This window comes from Colias croceus, chromosome 22, assembly GCF_905220415.1.
Source record: "Colias croceus chromosome 22, ilColCroc2.1".
NCBI lineage: Eukaryota > Metazoa > Arthropoda > Insecta > Lepidoptera > Pieridae > Colias > Colias croceus.
The window spans coordinates 2,158,200-2,172,131 of record NC_059558.1 but is presented as its reverse complement, the minus strand read 5'-3'; the positions used below and the strand labels follow the sequence as shown (position 1 = coordinate 2,172,131).

The 13,932-nt window shown below is 32.5% G+C and overlaps 1 protein-coding gene and 2 non-coding genes across 3 annotated transcripts in view; 2 read left to right on the top strand and 1 right to left on the bottom strand.

The window, feature by feature from the left end:
* LOC123701726 (agrin) overlaps window positions 1–13,932 on the bottom strand; it is a 56,632-nt gene that overhangs the window by 23,723 nt on the left and 18,977 nt on the right. The gene's annotated exons all lie outside the window — the stretch shown is intronic.
* On the top strand, window positions 652–743 carry Trnai-uau. The gene is given in 2 exon segments: window positions 652–689; window positions 708–743. It is a non-coding gene; the product is annotated as a tRNA-Ile (tRNA).
* Trnai-uau lies at window positions 1,193–1,284 on the top strand. The gene is given in 2 exon segments: window positions 1,193–1,230; window positions 1,249–1,284. It is a non-coding gene; the product is annotated as a tRNA-Ile (tRNA).

Here is a 13,932-nt window from a genome sequence, read left to right as displayed (position 1 = left end):
CTAATATTATTGATAATATAGAAAAAGCGGGATAAATTATTAAACCTATAGGTAAGAGACATATTATTAACAATTAGTCAAAATATTTTTATGTCCGTCTGTCCCAAATATTGAAATACCAAAATATTAGCAATTTTGACGCAACTTTCGAGCAAACTTTTGAAGAGCCTACTTTTCTTTAAAGTCGAGTAGAAGTTTAGAAATTAAAAACTTTTTAACGGATTTTAAACGCGATTTATTCATTCTATTATTTTCCCGACGTTTCGAACACTTTACAGCGAGCGTGGTCACGGGGAGACCCTGAGAGATGTCTCTAATATCAATCGAATGAATAAATCGCGTTTAAAATCCGTTAAAAAGTCTTTAATTTCTAAATGTATAATACTCGCGTAAAATCAAACCCTAGAAAATACGAGTAGAAGTTATTAAGTTTGAATAATGAATTTTATTTTATTATTCCATGTTTTATATTTAACAAAATGAGATATTACTTACTTGTTTATTAGGTTAAAGAGCTTATGAAACACCAAAAGCTTTTTTATAGTGAATTTTGCGACGAACAACAACAACAACATTTCCTAGGTTAAAAATTTTATAAGTGGGTATATTACATCTATACATATAATACCTAAATTCGAACCCTGGACCATAGCTCCAGTGGCGCAATTGGTTAGCGCACGGTACTTATAGGGCAGTGGCCGTGAGCGATGCCGGGGTTGTGAGTTCGAGCCTCACCTGGAGCATTTTTTTGTGTTTTTGACAAAAAAATGTAGGAACGATAGTAAAATCGAAAGTGAAGCGTCATAGGCAACGTATACTATCAGATTGTTAAATAGTTAGTAAAAAAAATCATCTTTTGACAAAATTATCCACATAGGTACTCGTAGCAGCCCTTCATTAAAAAAAATGACCCTATTTCTTTGTATGCTAATTTTTTTAAGTTCTTTGGGCGCGTTGAGAGTAAAATTTCAAGGTCACGTCATGGCAATAAGTACCGTCACGTCATGGCAATAACGTCACGTCGTGGAGTAAGGCAACGATTTTGGTATCTTTGAATCTTGCCAAAGAAGTACTTCTGACACGTGTGCTTAGCACACGCGCTCTTTGTAAGAAAATTTTATAAATAATAAGAGGGTCGTTCGTAAATATACAAATAATATAATTGTTGCCTAAATTCGAACCCTGTACCATAGCTCCAGTGGCGCAATTGGTTAGCGCACGGTACTTATAGGGCAGTGGCCGTGAGCGATGCCGGGGTTGTGAGTTCGAGCCTCACCTGGAGCAATTTTTGTGTTTTGACAAAAATTTTAGGGACAAAATTATTTATGTATAGTGAAAGAGACATTATAATGATATGTATAGCGAGATTTGGATAAGGTTAAAGTAATGAATAAAAAATCTGGAAATTTTGATTTCCTATTATGTATATTTAAGTGGTATAGGCGTAGACACTCAAATACATAGTAATTAGACGAAAAAAAAATTACATCAAGCATTTAAACGAAAAATATCATTGAGAACTACTATGAATTACAAAGATTATAGGAGCGATTATTTTTGTTACGATAGGAATATTACTAAAAAATATTGTCTCGTGACAAAATGCAAAAATTGTCCATAATAATTAATCTTCTTATTTAAATGACTGAATGATGAAGGTATGTTTGAGAGACACAATTCTAATTTTTAACCGACTTCAAAAAAAAGGAGGAGGTTATCAATTCGGCCGGTATGTTTTTTTTTTTCATGTATGTACACCGATTACTCCGAGATTTCTGAACCGATTTACGTGATTCTTTTTTTTGTTCGATGCGGGATGGTGTCGAATTGGTCCCATAAAAATTTTATTCGGATAGGCCCAGTGGTTTTTATTTTATGAACATTTTTGTCTGTATTTGTAAATGTGCAAGTTGGAAGTCGATTGTTTTTTTTAACGCAGTTATTGACTTGTATTCAATCTGATATTGTTGTTATATTTAACATTCAGAGCAGAAAAAGTCACAAGCGTTAACTAGTTAAGATTAAATTCTTATAACAACAACATTGTAAGCGCAAACCGAGAAAATGAACACATAATATGTGTTCATTTTTTTAACACATAAATACATATTATTACGACAGACATAAATACATTCTTTACATAGGTACATTAGTATAATTAATATTTACTCTAGTTCTTATTAGTATTTGCGATATAATCACTAGTTTTAGATAATAGCATGTAATTTTTTGTAATTTGTAATTTTGTATAATTTAACGTGTCATTTTGAATTTAAATTATTATATTTATATTTAAGAGGTTAGACTAATATTATAATGAAACTAGCTTACCGCCCGCGGCTTCGCCCGCTTTGTCTAAAACCTAATAAATTATATAATTATGTACTAACCTTCTTCTTGACTCACTCTATCTATTAAAAAAAACCGCATCAAAATTCGTTGCGTAGTTATAAAGATTAAAGCATACAAAGGGACATAGGGACAGAAAAAGCAACTTTGTTTTATACTATGTAGTGAAAATTACTGATTTTGATGCGGTTTTTTAATAGATAGAGTGATTCAAGAGCGTTACTATTACGTTACGTTACTATAGCGTTACTAATTTATTAGGGTTTAGACAAAGTGGACGAAGACGCGGGCGGAAAGCTAGTACGTTATATTACACAGTAACTTAGTAGGTAGTTGTAACTTCTAAGTTATATACTGTAACTTACAAGTCCTAAGTCAATGCAAGTGCACCTTGAATAGGCTTTCTCGAAGCCTACAAGAATAATGGGTAAAATATGAAATTCAGGTTAATATCGAAACGGTAAATCCGTTCTATTCGGGTCGGTGAAAACAATGCTGTTTATGAGTCTACAATATAATAATATAATAGAGGTAAGGGTGCTTTTATAGGCGAAATTGGTGTTGTGAAAATTCGTTTTGATAAATTCTTGTTTCCTTTTCGATACATGTTAGTCTGTTGGTGTGTCTTTTGATTCGTTCGTTATTCAATTTGTTCTTATTAGTTAGGTAAAGTAGGCACCCAAGAAAAAACTGAGTTTTTTGGAGAACATTTTCTATTTCTAATGATTTCGACTTCATGCGTGAAGTGCTAGACCAATTTTTCTATTCTATTGAAGTTTGTTGTTGACAGGAAAAAATTCTTAGGAAAGAAAATTTAAGAAAAATATTGAAATGTTAACGACTCCTTAAACTAAACTGCACCCGTTCGCGAGAAGAAAGGACATAGTATCTATTAGTAGGGGAGCCCAAGAGGGGATTTGGGGATTTACTCGAGCGCGTCAGATTACTATAAGGGACGGTACCTTAGCTATTCATTAGTACCTCTAGTCAATATGAGCAGTTATGGTTGGTGGGTGCGCTCAGGGGCCCCGCTGGAAAATTTGAATAATCCATAATTCCCTAAGGTTGAGCTCGAATCGTCAGATTAGCGAAATGGGGACTTCTTATATTGTAATTAACCCCCCCATATATTAATCTGACGCGCTCGAATAATATTACTTTAATTTTTTACCCTTTCTTCATAGCGATTAAATCGCCACTTAAATCGTCAGATTAACGTATACTTTTTTTCAGTGACGTCCTGGAGCATGCAAAATATCAATATCTAACGCGCTTGAGTATTTCCAAGCCAATTTTTTTCTTTTTTAAATTAAAAAAAATCAAAAAACCCTTCCCCACCGCTAAAAGTGAAAACATTATAGGACCTTTTTTTCTCGCTATGGTCTAATCTACCAATTCTAATAGGTTCCCGTGACGCTCGAGTAAATCCACATTTAGCATCCTGGGCTCCCCTACTATATAGGATCATCAGTATAATCTATACTATGCTAATTTTATAAAGCAGAAGAGTTGTTTGTTTGAACTCGCTGATCTAGGGAACTAGGTAAGTACTGGTCCGATTTGAAAAAAAATTTCGTTGTTAGAAAGCCCATTTATCGAGGAAGGCTATAGGCTATAATATAATATCATCACGCTAAGACCAACAGGAGAGGAGCACTGTGGGTAAAACCGCGAAGCGCAGCTAGTAAAAATAAATTACAATAGTAGCGAATAAATTACTATGAAAGCACTTTTAATCCAAGATTTATCAAACACCATTCAAAATAAATAAACCAATCCAAGACAAGTAAAGTTAAATAAGTCGCTACAATTCTCAGAATTGAACCCTGGACCTTTCGATCAATCTTTAACCACAGTACCAAAGAGACACATCGATACTTCCAAAGTATTAATTACTTTTTACTTTGGTTTTATTTCAAGACCTTAATTCTTGGAACGACACAAAATGACTGGGACCTTATAATTTGTCTTATTTGTGAGAAAGTTTATTTTTATCTGGTTTTACGGCTTCGGACATGATTTTAAAGGCTTACTGCTTCTTTATTTCATTTATACGAATATTATAAAGCTGAAGAGTTTGTGTTTTTGTTTGAACGCGCTAATCTCAGGAACTATTGGTCCGATTTGAAAAAATCTTTCAGTTTGAAATTGCCCATTTATCGAGGAAGGCTATAATATCATCACGGTAAAAATAATAATTTTAAAATTTTCTTTGTAGTAAACAAGCAAAACCACAGTCAAAAAAGTACTAGGGTAATATAAACATTCCTCATACATGCTCATACATGCACATAACAACGGTACAGTTCGCAACGTAAACAGTTACAGAAACAATTGGATTGTGCAAAATACTTGCTTTGTCGGTACTTTGATGTAGTGCTTGCAAGAGCTATTTATGATCAAATAATTATATTATGTGTTTAAACCGTAGAGTGAACTTTTTGTCCTATATTGATGTATAAAGCAGAGTTTTATGTAAGTATTGAGTGCTATTTTAAACATAATGTCATATTTTAACCGACCGCGAATAAATTATAAATATTAACTTTAAAGTTTTATTATAAATCAAAACGATAAACTACAAAGATACCAGGGACAAAGTAAGAATTCCCAGTATCGATCAACAACATTGTTCTAACAAATTGTACCAGGGTCGCATAAAATAAAACGGGTCATCTGATAGCCTTGAGCTTGAACTCACCGTGACCTCGGTGCAGATGAAAGTTATAATGGACAATATCGCAAAACTTTCACGTACGTTCTGTCCGCCTGGTACTTTACGAGAGTAAAATATCGACGTAGCTGGCACGGAGTTTCCAATTTCACGGAATTTGTTAAATAAACTTGGCTACATGCAATCTTGAACTTCATTTGAAGGTCAACAATAGAAATAAACAATTTGTTTACCTACTTTGTCAAAAACTATTTTTTTTGTCAAATGCAAAAACTTTTGATAAACGATGTAACAGAAATATCTAAGTTATGAATATCTAAATTCCAATAATCAAAATTCAAAATTTGCAATTAATTTAGGCATCACAAAAATGTATAAATTTGCGCCGGTTACTTTATTTAAAAATAAATTTACAACATAACTATAATTAATATAACACGAACATAAAAATAAATACTTCATGCGTGGGCGAAATATTTCCTCGAATCTAGATCAAGTTAATTAACAACTCATTTATGTTTTAATCACAGCCATCTATCATTTAATATGACACGAATACCCTATTTTTTAAAAGAACGGTAAATTTAGTTTTAATTGTATGTCCTAAAGCGAAGTCATTAAAGTTTGTAACACGCTTTTATTAGCTTCAGCTGTATGTTTGTAAAAGTACATATCTATAATTATGTATGTATGTTTGTGTGTAACCGACTCCTTTAGCCTCGATTTTGACCCATACCAAACGGACAGATTTAATTCGAACTTTGTACACTTGACAAGGATCGGTGACAATAATTTTATGAGTATAACCAATTATAGCGTGTTTTATGGTTTGTTTTTTTTTAACTATACCTTAATAGCAAATACATCGGTGTTGATTCTGTATTTTTAATCTATGAGATGTTAATTTGACACACATATTTTTTGTAACAAAATTAACTGACCTATCCAATAGATACGCTTAACGCCAAACAAAAAAATGTGAAATATTAAGGAAATAAAATTACTATCTTAACAAATTTAACTGCTACATGATAATATGATGATAATCTATACATATAATAAAATCGTAGTAAAGTCAAAACTGTACATTGAATATTTTTTTAAAAGAATACATAATCCATGATCTATAATCGATATAGAAGCCAAAAACATAGTTTTTAGAATTTTTGTCTGTTTGTCTGTTTGTCTGTTTATCTGTTTGTCTGTTTGTCTGTATGTTTGACCGAGCTAATCTCAGAAAGTACTGCATAGATTTACTTCAAATTTTGCATGAATATTCCTTAGAGGTCGGGTGAGGATAGTTTAAACATATTATCATGATATCACCTTCGGGGGAGGAGCTGTGAACCTTTATTTTTCTTACATATTCCGTGTACTACGACAGCGTACAATCTAAAGACTCATGTTTAAATGTTGGTTTCGAGTAAGCCATACTATTATCTAGCTTTACAAAATAAAAACTATGTCATTTACGTAATTTGGGCAGAGAAACAGTTTAATGAATTTAGTAGTCTAAAGACAAATTTGAAACAGCGCCATCTATGAGATTTCGTAAAAATCAAATCAATTTACATGTTAACACTACTGAATACACTGTTGAAAATTAATAATTTAAATATAATCATGTTATTTATTTATCTCTTTAACCCATATCTTCCATTCCCTATAAGGTGCGCTTATATTTCGTGTGAATATACTACATTTTTAAAAGTGAGGGTAGGTAGATGTTTATTATTTTAAGTCAAACTAGACACCATTACAATTAATCTAACATTGATTGTGTTCAATGGTTACATTTTTAAAATCTTCGTGTTTTATAAATTTATAAAGAATAGAAAAAATTCGATCACGAGGCGGGACTCGAACCCGCATAATTTCGTGATCGAATGTTTCTATTCTTTATAAATTTATTATTTATAAATTTATATTTATAAAGCATTTGAATGTCATAAAACCAAAAATATCAAATTCAATCTTCGTGTTTTGTGAATTTTCAGCATACAAAAGGTAAGTTGTTACTTTTATAGGTATTTTTTTTTTATAATGATAGCAATTCATGTATTTTATTAGTTTTATAAAGTATTTTATTACACTTTTAGAATGAAATAATAAAATGATGAATTCTTTTTTACTTAATTACAAGATTTTGAGGTGCGTTGGGAACAGTAGTTTGTTGATAAAACTTTATTTGTAAGTAGCTTTTTTTATAGATTTACAATTAACTTTTGATTTTTTTATTTACAGATTCAATGTTCATAAAATTATATCGCCTTTGGAAGACTATTTCTGCTGACAATTTTACAACACCACTTGAAAATTGATGATTTGATGATGAAGATAGTGGCAGCGAGGATTAAGTGGAAATTAGTAATCATCCGCTTCGTCAATTTTTGACTGAAGTTAATGTCCAACGTATGGTTCAATCATTGGAAGTATCTGGGGTAATTTTGGAGGATATTTTTCAGGAAGGAGAGAAAGGCCGGCCAACCATATATCAAACTACTACGTTTTAGTACCGAAAAAAATGTTATTGCCAAATGAAACATAAATTTTGCACTCACAACTGTACAAGTTATGATTTTTATTCTGACTTTGCTGTTATCTGATTATAATATTTATCGTTATGGCTATCGAGTTACTGACCGTACTGGGATGAGAGTACATGATATACTCATCATCCAGGATTGCTTAGAGCATTTTCACACTGAAAAAGATGTTTTCTTTGAATCGTAGTTGCTTCATTTATTTATTTTTAATCATTTTACATAATATGTTTTATATTTGTCCATTTTCATTATATTTTATAAATAAAATAGACCAACATAACTTTGTTGTGTATCATTTCTCTATTAATAACCCGTAGGCATATTTTCCGAGGCCCCATTTAAGGTGCGATCCTGAAATTATAAAAAGTTAATGTATACTTTTGCCTAATATAAGCTCAAGCTCATTTTTAGATAAAAAGAACTTAGTTATAAATTTATTAAAATTTAGTAGATAAAATAAATTATGTTACGATTTTATAAGAAAACACAGTAGGTATATTTATTAGGCGGCGGCTTGGCGGCGGTGATCTCTTCCAGGCAAAAGATATTCATCAGCTCAATAAAATTGAATAGTATGTTGTTAGTTATTCTTTAAATTTACTGATTGTAATGAGCATTTCCGCATGCAAGTTGTATCGTAGTTTAGATATATCATAGTTTTGACACATTAAAGTTCCAACAAAACCCTCAAATTTTTGAGCAGAGTTGAGCAAGATAATTTAAAAAATGTGCTGTGTTAAGTATTATAGAAAAGGTTAGTTCGTTGATAATTATAATTTCTTCATCATTTACATGTTGTTAAATGTTAGTAATTTAATAAACTTTGACTGTTAATACTTTTCTTCAGTATTTACCTGTATGATTATTGCTTGGTATTAATTAATATGTATATTTTCATGTTGTATAGCTAATTATAAACATAAGTGTGATGTGAAACTAGCTGGATTTATTTTTACACACTCACAGCCATATATTTTATACTAGCTTCCGCCCGCGACTCCGTCCGCGCGGAAAAATTAAGATTTAGTTTTTTTTCTTCGTATTTTTCCGGGACAAAAAGTATCCTATTTTATGCCCAGGATAATAAGGTATAATTATACCAAGTTTCATCGAAATCGAACCGTTAGTTTTCACGTGATGCCTTCACATACAGACAGACAGACAGACAAAAATTTTTTTAATCACATATTTGGGTTTGGTATCGATCCAGTAACACCCCCTGCTATGTGTACGTGTAACTTCCGATAGCTTAGGAGTTCGAAGCTTTCTGATTATATTTGTCTATAACACTCTCAGTCCGTTTTAACTCAATTTTTATTTACATGCATCAGTGCCACCTAAAAAATCCTTATCTCGAAAATCGAGCAAAGCTAAGAAAATGAGAAATAAGAGTTCTCAAGAATCGTTAGAGGCTTACTATTATAGGCCGAAAACAACATATTGTGTTATGCCGAGAACCTGAAACCGCTTCACAACGAGAATTGCGGCTCACAGCTGACCGCGAACGGCATGTAGGTACTATCCCGTGAGACCGAAACCTTCACTGAGAGGGTAAAACGTCTCACAGCTGATCACGGCCGTCATATCTTAGAATCTGAAACTTTTACTCAATATGAAGACCGTTTGACAAATGATAGGGTGCATAGATAGACGGACGTCTATCGGCACTCAGGAACTCCCTGGGCGTGTTATAACGCCCAGGCCACAGTGTATTACAATTTTTCCTACAGCAGGGCGACGAATGTATTTTCGCATAGCAACGGAGGGGAACTCGCCGGGGGTCAAGTGACGCGGGCCACGTACCATTAACATGCTTAGTTTGTGGTACCGAGCGCGAAAGAAAGTCATCGTGTTTTTGTTTTGTTACTATGTAAACTAACGTTATTTAATACTTAGGTACATATTCTATAACGGTACGCTCAAACTGTTAATCTACATTTAATTTAGATTATTATTTGAAATACTAAGTAATGTAGAATTTAAATCACATTTATTCATGTTTTCCTCAGATTTTCGATTTTCTCCGATTTTTTAGATTTTCTTATCAGAGTTTTCAATTTTAATGTAGTTAAATTTTATAAGAGACAATTAAGAACATTCAAAAATAAAGTGTCACGTATTTTTTTTAAACGACGAATGACCTAAAACGACGTAATCGCGGACGAAGTCGCGGGCAACAGCTAGTAATTAATAATTGTAAATAAAAATAATTATAAATTATTAATAACAATTTGCGAGATGTCTAGATTAATATCACGATATTTTGATTACGCTAACTTAGTTTTTATGATACTCATGATTTATTTATTTGCATTATAAATCGTTTTTGAGTAGGAATCTATATTATGTACTAACTATTATATAGTATTATAAAGCTGAAGAGTTTGTTTGTTTGTTTGTTTGAACGCGCTAATCTCGGGAACTACTGGTCCGATTTAAAAAATTCTATCGGTGTTAGATAGCTCATTTATCGAGGAAGGCTTATAGGCTATATGTCATCACGCTACGACCTACAGGAGTGGAGCCACGGGGGTGAAACCGCGCTCAGCAGCTAGTGTACTAATATTATAAAAGAGCATTATGCATTGTGATGAGTTTGTTTGTTTGCTTGAACGCGCTATTCTTAGGAATCACAGGTCCGATTTGAAAAATTACTGTTGGATACTTCATTTATCGAGCAACGCTATATCACGCTATAACAAATAGGAACGGAGCAATGCGGGTAAAACCGCGGAGCACAGCTAGCAATATATATACAGTCCAAGACTATAAATTAAAGAAAGTTTATCTCTATTTGTGAAATCCTGTTTTTGTTTATTTTATAAACCGACTTCAAAAAAGGAGGTTCTTCATTCGGCCGGTATATATTTTTTCGAATATCTAATTTTGCCATATTTCTAAGAGTTCGCATACTGCATTAAATATATTATGTGGAAGGCCTAGTATGTAAGTTAACATTAAGTAAATATCATAAAGCTAAATATAACAGCACATACTAAGTTATGGAGAAGTAACGGTAAAGTTAATATTCGTGAGATGGATTAAGTTTAAGTTATGTTTATCTCCATGTTATGAATTTAAATGGACACTTGAAGGAGGCCGAAAGTAAAATAACTTAAAAAGCTTTAAATATTTTTGACATTGAATTTTAATTTGGTTTTGGAAAAAGATTAGATTAAAATTTAAAAAATATATTATGTTATTGGGAATATGTCTAGAACAGGTAAAAGGCTAAGATTGTCTTTTTTATAAATAACTAGCGGTCCGCCCCGGCTTCGCCCGTGGTTCATATTCACGTTATGTGATTATTCACGTGATGGTTCTTATGTAAAAAAATCTACATAAGAACCATCCTCGTACTTCAAGGAATATAATAAAAAAAGAATTAAAGAAATCGGTTCAGCTGTTCTAAAGTTATATGCGCTTACCAACACATTTTGGGATTCATTTTTATATTATAGATATACTAATATCATAAAACTGAAGGGTTTGTTTGTTTGAACGTGCTAATCTCAGGAACTACTGGTCCGATTTGAAAATTGTTTCAGTGTTGGATAGCCTATTTATCGAGGAAGACTATTTTATATTATCACGCTAAGACCAACAGCACCGGAGGAATGCGGTAAAACCACAATTGAACTTAAGATTGAAATATGGTCTATATTAAAATATGTATAGTCAATTCTTCATTCATAATTCAAAAACCATATTTCACTTTTTAACAACTATATAAAATGAACCAGTAGACCTTTATTAGTCGTTAACCACTGAACCACTAGTCTATCAAAGCGGAAATAATGCTTGTCTTTTTTGTAATAAACACAATTATCTCGCTTGACTCTTTTTACTATCCTAATTGTCACTGGAGCGTGCCTTGGTGTTAAGATTAGGTCTGTGTGGAGTAAATGCTATAACATTGCATGCTATATTATGGCACTATACTTATCATGGTTCTTAAGTTATAAATATCATACAAAAATATGACAGTTATAAAAGAAAAAAAAAACATTTTATATTTGGTAAGTGTAAAAAAATCTAGTCTATTATACCGCCCAAACATGAAACATAAAGACGAACTGAAAATTTTGGATTAGGAACAGACTGTAAGAGCATATTGAAAGTAAGAATAATTAAGTATTCAGAAGAATAGTTTCTTTCGGGCATAATTTGTTAATGTTGTCATGGTTACGCAGGCGCACGTTCTGGCAATTTGCCGGCTGTTAAAGTTAGTTTAACAAAGCTAGTTTGTAGCGTGCTATATAACAACGACCTTATTGCGGTACTAGGCTATCAAGATACCGTTTTTACAATACCAGCTGTGTCTAGACTGAATTCCTAGATTATATCTGTTATTTTAGTTCTAATATATAGCCCTATATAATAATAAATTATTTAATTGCTTTGTGGGTACTGGATAATCCATTTAAAAGAAAATTGATTTATGCCTAAAATAATTAATTTAGGTACCTTATTATATATCATAGCTTTTATTACATAGGTACCTAGTATAAAACAAAGTTGTAACCCGCTGCTGTTTCTTCTAGTGTTGCCCAAATGCAAGAACAAGACGAGACTTAGCCAGTCTTGGTCTTGGTCTTGCGCCAATACACCTGGTCTTGGTCTTGGTCTTGGTCTTGCGCCAATACACCTGGTCTTGGTCTTGGTCTTGGTCTTGCGCTCTCAGTCTTGGTCTTGGTCTTGGTCTTGCAGCAAGAGTCTTGCAAGTCTTGCAATTACCTATTAGTCTAGGTATTACTATTTATTAAAGTTTACTTTAAATCTTAGAAAAACGTATTACAATTGGAACATTGTGAGCTTGAATTAACATAGCCATGGTAAAGATCAAGCAGATTAATAAATAACTGAAGATTTGATAAGAAATTCGAAAAATCAAAGTCCTAGCTGCAAGACGCAAGAGTCTTGCAGGCTATGTCTTGTTCTTGCTCAAGTCTTGCACGGTCAGTCTTGGTCTTGGTCTTGCTAAAAATACGCGGTCTTGTTCTTGGTCTTGGTCTTGCAAAAACGCAAGAACAAGACCAAGACTGCAAGACCAAGACTGAATTTGGGCAACACTAGTTTCTTCCTATGTATAAAACAAAGTCGCTACCCGCTCTCTCCCTACGTATGCTAAGATCTTTAAAACTGCGTAATGGATTTGGATGCAGTTCTTTTAATAGATAGAGTGATTCAAGAGGAAAGCTTTAGTATTTACATAATTTGGTAAAGTTTAGACAACGCGGGCGAATCCGTGGGCGAAAAGGTAGTATAAAGTGTAAACCTATATTTGCGCAATCGTGGTGTTTCTAAGTTGAGAATAATATTATACCTTTAAAAAGAGATAGCCGAGATTATAAATATACAAAAGAAAGAGACAAATACTAGAAGACGTCAGAAACCTCTCTTCGGTTTCACCCGCGTGGCTCCGCTTCTGCTGGTCTTAGCGTGATGATATTATATAGCCTAGCCTTAATGCGATAAATAAATGCGGTATCCAACACCAAAAGAATTTTTCAAATCGGACCAGTAGTTCTTGAGATTAGCTCGTTCAAACAAACAAACAAACTCTTCAGTTGTATAGATAAATAAATTTAAAAGCTTTATCTAAATTCTAACCCTATAAATTATGAAAAGGTCCATTTAAACAGAAGTTAGATCTAGGCTTCTGATAGTAGCTTTCCCATTGTTAGGTTTGAGTCTATCTAGATAGAATTAGGGCTTGTTATTTAGAAACACCGCCTTGTTTCGACCCTCATTAAATTTTCAATGCTGAATTATTATCTATATTTCAGATAATTTTAGTATCTCCACTTGTGGTTACTTTATTCTATTTGAGAATGGGTTGTTTGATTGAACATGGTGATCTCCGGAACTACTGTAATGATCCATAAGTCGTTTATCATTTGAAACAAAATAAAACACAGCACAAACTATTGAAACTGCCTTGCTCTATTTTAGGAAACTGTATTTTTTATTTTTACATAGACAATTCAAACAACAGACTATGCAATTGTTATAAAAATGCATATATCACACAGCCCATGAACAACGGGCAACGGTTTAAACAGATACCTACCATAAAACACATAACTTTACACTACGAAATAATATTTATATTATGTCTCTTTGTCTCAACGAGTTTCAAAACAATTAGACCATTTCCTCATACCAGTAGAATACGTTTTAATCATTATTATAACCCGTTGGAACGGCTGGAGTTATTTTGATGTATTTATGTGAACATGTACTGTTTTAACGACTCAAACTGTCTTTGTAAATTTAAACTGTCAAACTGTGAATATTCGACGTAGTAAATTTCCTCTAAGTAAATTCTCAAACATTTATTTATTCAATAAGACTTCTTCT